The following is an 11,074-nucleotide window of genomic DNA, read 5'->3' as shown; positions in this document are numbered from 1 at the left end:
CCAGTTTTGATCAGTTCAGACCTTGTAGCACTCCACTCAGGCGTGATAAACACAGACAGTATACTAACTGATCATAAAGCAACTTATGTTTTTTTAAAATCTAGTATCATCAAAAGTCAACCTTATGTTAGGAAAATATGGGATTACAAAAATGCTAATATAGAAAAACTTAAATCTTATTTGTAATGCAGAATCAACTGTCGAAACTACCGAAAATTTTTCAACCAAATATCTAGATCTCGTTAGGGAATGTGTACCGGAAAAAATCAGTATTAATAAGACCTAAAGACAAACCTTGGTTTGATTCACTATTAAGGAAAACCCATCGGGAAAAAAATAGATTGAGACGAAAAGCACAAGAAAGTGATAAACAGAGTGACTGGGATAATTTTAAGCATATAAGAAATAAATTTAATAACATGAAAAACATGCTATTGAAAATTATCAAAATACTCTTGAATTACAACTAATTGATTCAAGTAAAAACAACTCTAAGCTTTACTGGAAACTTCTAATACCCCATTCATATGACGAAAATTTGCTTATGTGTGTAAATTTACATATAAGTAAATATACACACATAAGTAAAAGTTAATTTGCGATGCGTTCAGACGAGATTTATATACTGTAAGTAAATCCGTATATTTTCATATAAAATAAGGAGATCCACAGATTCAGAACTGTGGATTTGTATTTGTATATTTTTTACTATTTGGGCATAAAATTAACTTTTGAATGTTCCTCAAAGAAAGAAGGGGAAAACCGATCTATTTATTTTTTGGTACGGAAAAAAGCAAACTTAATAAGTTTTAGGAAAATTTACACATGAAAAAAGGAAAATTAATTAACATCATTTTTTAAATTTGAAATTCCTTGGCCTCGGTCCTAAAGTCTATAGAAGAGCCGTTGGGTGATAAGAAAAAGATGGCTGTTCTACTGAATGACGTCTCCAGCAGAATAAAGTACGATTGGAAATCTTTTTGGTCTTTGGAAATCTACAGTACATTAAGTTTGCGAGGTCATTATGAAGTATCTGCTTGAATATTACATGTATATTTATTTTCTAGGAGAATGAAATGGGCAGTCAATTTTTTAAAAAAATCAAACGAAACAAATATATTATCATAATGAATAGGAAATAAACACGAACTCCCTAGAAATTCATGGTGGGACCGGTTGCCAAGGATCAAGAATGCTATAAAATGCTTATTATCAGCAGGGTTGTTGAAATTCCTGTAGCATCAATTTATATGTCAGTAGCTTGCCTTGGTTTAAAAACAAAGGTAGAAGAAAGTCAATCTATAATGGCCCGGGGGCCCGGGCGATTGATGTAATGCCTATTCCTATCACACTTCCGGAGCATTCCAATGAAGACTACTTGAATTGTAAGGGGACTACTTATTAATCCTGCAGGGCACATGTTTGCGGGACCACAGCTATATCTATTTAATTTAGAGGCATAAACATAGGTTTGCCAAAAAGGGTGCAAGATGCGCATATTTTTGCAAATTCAAATTTATCTCAGAGGACATTGGAAATATACCGGTAGTGTGGATTCTTGTTTTCAGAGTTGAAAAATCCATTTGTGGAAAGAACTATGCTAGAACAACCCGGCGTATCCTTTAAAGCAGTACCCTAATCTAAACTCATATTACTTTCAGCTGTCTTTGAAGTACAGCAAAAATGACCATAAAAAATCCATTTTTTTTGTTTTGCTTTTAGCCGCCATGTTAACAGACTGATATTATACACACAACAATGCATAAACAACTGAAACACACTTAAAATGGAGATTTATGCAATAAACAAAACAAAATACATACATAAGTAAATTTGCTGCGTGTTCATACGACAATATTTACACACATGAGCTATTAATTTGCGACAACATGTATGCAAAAGTTGATTTGCACCTAGCCCTGACCAGGTGTAAATTTACTCAACTGTGCAGAATTTACATGTGAGCAAATCAGTTCATACGACAAAAATTGCACCTGTGAGTAAATTTACATATGAGTAAAATATACTGAGGTATGCAAATCATGTCGTATGAATGGGGTATAAGAGACACTTTTAAAAGTAAATCAACCACAGACATCCCCCCTTTACAGTACACATCTGCATCAGGTGATGTTAATTTTGCTTTTTCTGAGGAAGATAAGATACATGTACTCAACACTTATTTTGATGTGTTGATGATGAAACGTCTGAATTACCTAAAGAAAACATTGAGTGTAATAGTGCTTTTGACAATATCTCTATTTGTGAACAAGAAATTATTGACATTTTATCTATATTACCTGTCAATAAAGCCATTGGAGAAGACTGTATTAGCCATAAAATGTTAAAACAACAAAATTATCTGTTGTTAAACCTCTGTGCTTATTGTTTAACCGTTCATTGAAAGACTGTGTTTTTCCAAAAAAATATGGAAATTAACTAATGTAATCCCTTTGTTTAAAAAAGATGATCCTGCAGTTTTATCTAACTATAGACCTGTTTCATTGTTAAGCTGTGTCAGTAAAGTGATGGAGCGTATTGTATTTAAACACTTGTACAACTATTTTCACTCTAACAATATTTTTTATAAATACCAGGCTGGTTTCTTACCTGGTCACTCTACTGTATGTCAGTTGTTAGAAACATATGATAACATCGTTAGAAATATTGATGAAGGCAAATCCTGCTGTATGATTTTTTGTGACTTATCTAAGGCCTTTGACCGTGTTTGGCACAAAGGACTCTTATTTAAATTAAAAATGTATGGTATAAAGAAAGATATGTATAGTTGGTTAAAAAGCTATTTAGAGAATAGAACGCAAAGAGTGATATATAAAAACCTGGTATCCCCTACTGAATCCCTTTATGCAGGTGTTCCACAAGGCTCTGTATTAGGTCCGTTGTTATTTTTAATTTACGTGAACGATGTAGCTGACAAGATGTCAAGCTTTTGTAGACTTTTTGCTGATGATAACAGTTTGCAGTATGCATCTAAATGTGTCAAATCTATAGAAAGTCATCTGAATAATGATCTTTTATCTCTTGAAGAGTGGTCTAAAAAATGGTTGCTAAAATTTAATCCCTCTAAAACTAAGGTTGTATTTTTTAACACAAGAAAAAACAAAGAATTTCCAAAACTCCTTTTCCACGATAGCCAATTAGAATATGTTCAAACTCATAAGCATCTAGGGGTAACGTTTTCATACAACTTAAGTTGGTCATCTCACATTGAAATCTTGCTGTCTAATGCATACAAAAAATTAGGTCTTTTGAAAAAACTTAAGTTTAAAATAAATTGAAAAAGCCTTTCACTTATGTATACTTCATTTATCCGTCCCCAACTTGAGTACGCTTCAGTTGTATGGGGTGGTTGTCTATCCATCGATTCTGAAAAATTAGAGAAATTGCAACTACACACAGCTCGGATTGTTACTGGACTAACTATGATTGCCTCTAGAGACTCTCTGTATTTTGAAACAGGCTGGGAACCACTCAGCGACAGACGCAAGATCCAAAGATTAAATACCATGTACAAAATTCACAATGATTTAGTACCAGATTACCTATCTGAGATTATACCTGATATGCGATGTAATGCTTCTGCATATATAAGAAACTCACAAAATTATAGTATACCTGTATGTAAATTGCAAACTTACAAATCATCATTCGTACCAACTGTAATAAATGAGTGGAATTCCTTACCGCTAAATACCAGACTTTCGAGCTCTTTGTCTGTTTTCAAAAGTAAAACTAAACAAAAAATAACAGAAGCTCCGCCATATTTTAATTTTGGTAAAAGACGCAACAATATACTGCATACACGGCTTCGGCACAATTGCTTGCTAAACGCTGATCTTTATAGATGTAATATAATATCCAGTCCACTATGTTCCTGCGGTAAGGTAGAAAATACACATCATTATTTTTTCTCGTGCCCTAACTACAACGAGGCCAGGAAAGAGTTTTTCGATAAGTTCTTGAGATTTAATAAAGTCTTATTGTTGACATTCAGACTTTACTCTGGGGGGATACATCACTCAGTATTGCTGAAAATGAATATCTATTTTCTATTGTACATTCTTATATTCAACATTCTGGTAGATTTAACTGATTGTACACATTTTTTATAACTATTTGTTTAAACAATAATGTAGCAGTCTATATATGTCCATAATGAGAGTTTATTTAATTTACTTGTTATTTATTTTGTACAAACTGTTGGACACTTCTAATTCATCCTGTTATAATATCTCATGTAGGGAGAGGGCGATTTAAGTTTTTAGAACTTGTGCCCAATCCCATTGTATATATTTTGTGCAATAAAATATGTTCAAACCACCACAACAATGATTTGGTCTTCAAACCATGGTTTAGTTTATGTATTTTAACATATATCTTGGACATGAAATTAAAAAGAGAGTCGATACCTTATACCAAATTATTAGGTATGGAGCTACTTTTTATATAAAAAAAAAACAACAACAGAGTAACGTCAGTTACATGTACATTGTGTCAATCAGTTTATATGACTTAAACTGATTTTTCAATACTTTCGTAGATCTCGATCTGCAACCAGATACAAGTGTGCACATGGATGGACCACATATAAAAACCAAGAATGCCACTATGGTAGAATTTTTTAAATTTACTTTTTCAAGTCTCACAATAATAGTCTTATTGAATCTTATTTAGGTTGTAGACAAATGATACGCCAATTTTTTTCCTCGAATTACATTGTATAATTTTTTGGTTACTAAATTTCAGTTAATTGTATTGATACTGGTATGTTTAAATAAAATAAAACAAAACAAAGCCCAGGAATTAAAGATTCACATGTAAGTGTGGTACACTTTAATTTCCTGAGAAAAAAAAATGTAAAAAAAAAATCAAAAAATTGATAGAAATGAAAACCAGATCAAAATATGTATAAATAAAAAAAAGAAAAAAAAAAAAAAGAAGAAGAATATTCAACCGCCAGTTCCAGATATTTTGACGATTAACAATATTCGATGTATAAAATTGAATGAATGAGTAAATAACGTTATAGTATTTGACCTTGACTTCAAAATATGACTTTGACCTTTATTTAATATACATTATAAATACCGGTAGAATGTATGTCCAAATATCAAGTCTGTGATCAAAAATTTGCACTGAATTACATACTGTCATATCGCATGAAGATATTGTAAAATGTAGGCTCTAGAATGACCAATATATAGGGTTATCTAATTTTCGTATAATATTGCAAAACCCTTTATGGGTTATTACTTTCCTTACAAAAATCATTGATTATTGACATTGAAGGGGTGGCATATTTTTGCCCCCTACATGCAAGATAAATTATGTAAACATGCAAGAAAATTATGTCAACATACAAGATAATTATGTCTGCATGCAAGGTAATTATGTTGACATGAAAGTTACAAATCTTGTATGAGAATCTGATTCATCTGGATTAATATGGTAAAAATCACGCACCTAAGTCCGTATCTGACATCTTAGATGCAACATAATTATGTCAACATGTGAGTTAATTATGTAGACACGCAATTTATTTATGTGTACTAACAAGCAAATTATGTTAACTTGCAAGATACTTATGTTAATATGCGAGATAATAATGTAGACATGCAAGATATTTATGTTCTAATGCAAGATAATTATGTTAGCATGCTAAGTATTTATGTCAACATGCAACTCAGTTATGTCAACATGCGAGTTATTTTTTTTAAATACAAAATATTTATGTCAACATGCAAAATAGTATGTTGCATATCAACTTACATATCTTGCATGTTAACATAATTATGTTGCATGTTGACATAAATAAGTCGCATGTTGACATAAGTATGTTGCATGTTAACATAAATAAGTCGCATATTGACACAATTATCTTACATGTTGACATAAGTAAGTCGCATGTTGAAATAAATAAGTCACATGTTGATATAATTATCTTGCATTTTGACCTTAATAAATCACAAGTCTAAATAATTATGTTGCATCTAAAATGTTAGATACAGGCGTTCGTAAGTAAATCTACCCATATTTAAATTATCTTTTCTTATAAGATTGGTAACTTGCATTTCAACATAATTTAATTGCATGTTAACAGAAATAAAATTCATGTCTACATAATTTTGTTGCATGTTAACATAGTTTATCTTGCATGTAGGGGGCAGAAACATACGGAAGCGAAAATGGCTCTACACTTGTTGTGTTATAACTTTGTATATTGTCTTACATTTTATCGACTTATCAAAATATAAAAGTGTTATACCTCTTTATTTATGTACATATTTTAAATTGTTTTAAGATTTCTTAACATAATAGAAGGCAACTTCTTTTGTTCAACAGATTTTATCGCTTTAAGTTTTATCGACTGAAATAAAATATTGATTTTCAGATATTGATTAAAACAAAATATTTAATCATATTGATATAATATTGTTGACATGATAAAATAAAGATATAGTTATATCACTTTTAATTTATGAATATTTGCGATAAAGAAGTCAGAATAAAGTGTTTTTGAATTATTTTGGCGGGGGCGGGATTTCCAATGAACCTTCACTTCACTCGGGATTCAGTGAAAGCTTACATGTATGTATCATTAAGCAAGTACGATTAAAGGCTGAATCAAATTAAAAAGTATATTAAAAAAGGGAGATGGAGACAAATTGAAAGTTATAATCCATAGTGGGCTGATGCACCGATCACCACTTTTGAAGAGGGGTAGACAAGAGTATCTTTGTGCCCCTCATCCAGCTATAAAAAACTCAAAAACTGAGTACAGCAGAGATCCACTGATATGTCCCCAAATTTAAGAAAATTCTCGCAGTTAGATTATTTTTAAAATCCCTGGGGTGTTTTTCTTGTTATCAGTTTATTTTGGCTGACACTATACTTTCCTCCTTTAAACTTTGTGACTAAGCTTATTCAGATTGGCTGAAGTCACAAATTATTTTATATTATTTAAAGCAATGAGAGGTTAGATCTGGTATTATTATATTTTTATGCAGGGGGTGGGGGGTTCAAGACTGTGGAGGTTCGCATTCATGAGTCAGATCCTAAGTATACCACAGAGTGGAACAACATCAAATATTTTCAAAGTACATATATAAACAGTGTTACTTTTAGAATAGTGTTAGGTACTTTCTATTTTCGCTTCATTAGCATTTAAAATCCCCATTGAACTCAAGAGATATAAGCAGTGAACCATGATAGAATATATCAGATTCCCTCTTCAAAATGATGGGTATAATAATTTCCTATGTCAATGCATATAATTTACCTTTTGATGTCTCTCCATCTCCACTTTTCAAATATTTTTTTTAATTTTGTTCCAGCCTATAATCCTACACAATAGCAAATACATGGTACATAAGCTTACCAAGTGAAGTGAAAATTAGAATTCCCGCTCCGCCAAGTTAATTCAAAAACACCTTTTTCTGACTTCTCTTGAAAATATTCATATATCTATATCGATATAACTTCATATTTATTTCTTCATATTGACAATACTATACTGACATGAATAAATATTTTGTTTAGATCGATATTTGAAAATTAGTATAATATTTCAGTCGATAAAAGTTAAAGCAATAAGATCTATTGAACAAAAGAAGTTGCCTTCAATTATGTAAATACACCTCAATACAATTCAAAATATGGGCATAAATAAGGAGGTATAACACTCTATATGTTGATAAGTCAAAAAGATATAAGACAATATACAAAGTTATAACAAGTGTAGAGCCATTTACGCTTCCGTAGAAACACCATAGAAGTGATCGTATTATTTTTTTTAGTGCACTTTTGAGAAATTATTTAAAACAGATTTCATGGGTGTTTTGTACTGCTTAATACCTTAAATGAGTTTTTTTTTAAAAATCTTTTTATCCCCATCTGTCAGTCTCTCTGTCTTTTTTATGTTCTTTAAGCTTCTTCCCATTTTAAAAGCAGAAGGGAAACTCCTTCAACACTTCAACATTGCCGCGGATAAGGTATTGACATTTTCATATCGACTAAAAGAACCGACCTTTGCTTTAAATGTTCGGCTGAAAAATTAATCCTATAACTAAAATTCTATATTTTAGTATTTGCATTTTGATCACGAGAAGCTCAAAACGATCGAGTTATCTTTAAATTTAATCTTTGATTTCCTTATTTGATATAGCGTAATTTTCTGGAGGTGATAGAAATTGAAAAGTTTTAAAGGTAGTTCTGCTATTGTTCAGGAAAGTAGATCACTTTAACCTGAACACACACATGTACTTTCTAAAATGCTTTTGATACTTTGTAAACAAAAATCACATTGTGGGATCTATGGATGATAAAGGGAAAACTGTTGCAGGTGCTGCTTGTGATCTATATTTTTAAGAAATAACCCACTGGCAGTTAAAAATTCTAAACGAGTTCCAATATTTAAGGATGTTTAATGTTCCTCAAAGATGGTGACACAACAAATTTTGTTTCAAAAACAGCCTGTAATTAAGTTTTCAGGATTAAGGGTGAGGTTTATGAATTCAAAAATAGGCCTGCCAATTAATACCCATGGAAATTCAAACAGATATGTGTAAGACCTTATCTCAAAAATATAGAAAGGATGACTGCTTTTAAGGATACGTGAAAGGACTATATATGATAAGAGCCAATTTTTGCCCCCTAAAAATCAACATTTTAGAATGATATATATAGATGTAATGCTCAGGGATAGCAGTAATTTACAGCTAACCTAATAAGCCCTTGAGTAGCGCAGCAGCTCTTTAAATTTGTAAGATATAAAAATTGTGCACAATATAATCAATTTCAATTCCATCAGACCTGTGCAGAATCCATGAACTCAATATATAATCAAGATTAATTAACGTTTCAAAAAATATGTATGTGCAAATAATTCGATTGGTACATTTCTGCTCCAGTGGTGCTGGAAACATTAATATAATTCATTTATTCAATAACATTATATATATTCAACATTAGATCAAATATTCTCTCACACAGCACACTCATTCATAATTAAATCAATTTAATTAGAGTCAAAATATTGTATCACCAGAACTACTTAAAAACCACCCAAAATAAAGGGACTGAATAAAGGGGAATAACTCTTTGAATAATCCCGTAATGAAACATTTTATTTAATGTAAAAAGGATTTAATAAACACCATTTGTGAACTGAGTTAAATTACTCAATTGTTCACTATGGTTACCTATCAGAAATAAATAAATACGTTTACAGATTCTAATAAATTCCAAAGTGAACGTACAATTAAATTACTGTTTTATTCACATGGTTATCCCTACTTAAAGTATAAATAAAACAACTAGACCACAAGTGTATATCACAGTTTATTTACTGCCTTGATATACGTATGGTTAATATTTACTAAGTCCTTTGTCAAAATTCTAACAGAAAAATATGACTAAAAAATAATCTGAAGTTTACCTAAAATAATTAAATTTACTCTAAATCAATCTAAAAAGATTTCCCAATCAAAATTAAATGAAATCTCAATGAATTTCAATCAAACAAAAATCAATCAATTTCCGAAAAATATCCTAACTCAAGAAATAATCACGGAAATAATAACTTACAGTTAAATCACTGCATCAAATATTATCCCTATGATTTAAAGAAATAAAAACCTAATCCTAAACAAAAATAATAATAAAAAAAAAATAAAAATAAAATAAATTGGAACGTAAAAACGTACCAACTAATATCCAAAAATCGATGATAAAAAGTATCTGCTACACGTCAAACCACTGTATTTATACTAAATACCAAACGATAGTCAAATATCGCGGCAATATCGATAATCAATCATGTGATCAAATTCGTGACATGTGATAGGATAAAACAAAACAAATCGCTTTTGGAAAAGCGCCACCTAACGTGTGATACAAGAAATCATTGTAAATAAGTGATAAACTTATCAATATTCAACATCATAAGAAATTTTTTATACATTGTATGATGTTATATGTGTATGATTCTACCATAGGTATTCACAAACTAATTAATCGACCAATTTTTGACACTGTTTAGTTGAAATGTTCAAATTGACTTCTTACAGATGAGTATTTTTCTTTGCACACATTCCATTCTTGTTTTGGTTTTGTCGAAATGCAGCGCCGAAAAATGACATAATTGCATAAAGAAATCATGTGAGAGAATAGGATAATGAAGAATTGTTTATCATTCAAAATAATAAATCGTTACCATTGAAAAGAAAAATCTTTTACTTTTATGGTCTGAAACTTTGAAATTTCGTGTTGGAAGGTATTTTTCATAATGCTAGATTTCGTAAAGTTTACCTGAAAAAATTTAATCTTTTTAACATGAAAGCAATCAAACAGATGATAAATACTTCTATCTTCATGCGCCTTAGAGTCATATCAATGTACAGAAAATGCAAAAGTTCCATAAACTTCACTGTTTCTCTAATTAGGCAATGCAAAGTTAAAAAACAGCAGCATTTAACGAGAAACCATGAAAAAAATCATTTGGGAACTGTCATAATCTATCAAACTAGAGCATATAAAATTCCTACCAATTATTATGTGTGAATATTGTTTAAAGTTATGGAATAGGATCAAAAGTAAGTTATAAATCACTTTTGAAATATGTTATATTGTAGCGTTACACAATTTTACATTATAACAATGTGACCTTAACTTGTGCGAAAAACCATGTGAGTTTAAAATGTTCGTTGAGCTGTATACCATAGAAGGAACATCTATCTCCGTCTATCCTATATTTGAATAAACAGGAAGATGTTATACATTCGAGGTTGTTTTTCCGACCTCTGACGGAAAGACCCGAGATGCATGATGCGATTGATGTTTTGTGAAAACTAGGACACTCTGCTCGAACACCTTTTATTTTTTACTTACATGGATGGGCTCATACGAGAACAAATAACGTAAATAATGCAACATAAATAATGAACTTGTGCCATACAGAATAAATAGAAAGATGGAAAAAAGTGATCTCATATTTTTTTAATACATGTCATCGTTATTCACCCAGTCTAATTTTAGATCCAATCTTACGATGTTA

The sequence above is a fragment of the Saccostrea cucullata genome, unplaced genomic scaffold (assembly GCF_032062105.1).
Source record: "Saccostrea cucullata isolate Sc308-1 unplaced genomic scaffold, CSIRO_AGI_Scuc_v1 ctg2216, whole genome shotgun sequence".
Lineage (NCBI taxonomy): Eukaryota > Metazoa > Mollusca > Bivalvia > Ostreida > Ostreidae > Saccostrea > Saccostrea cuccullata.
This window is presented reverse-complemented; position numbering follows the sequence as displayed.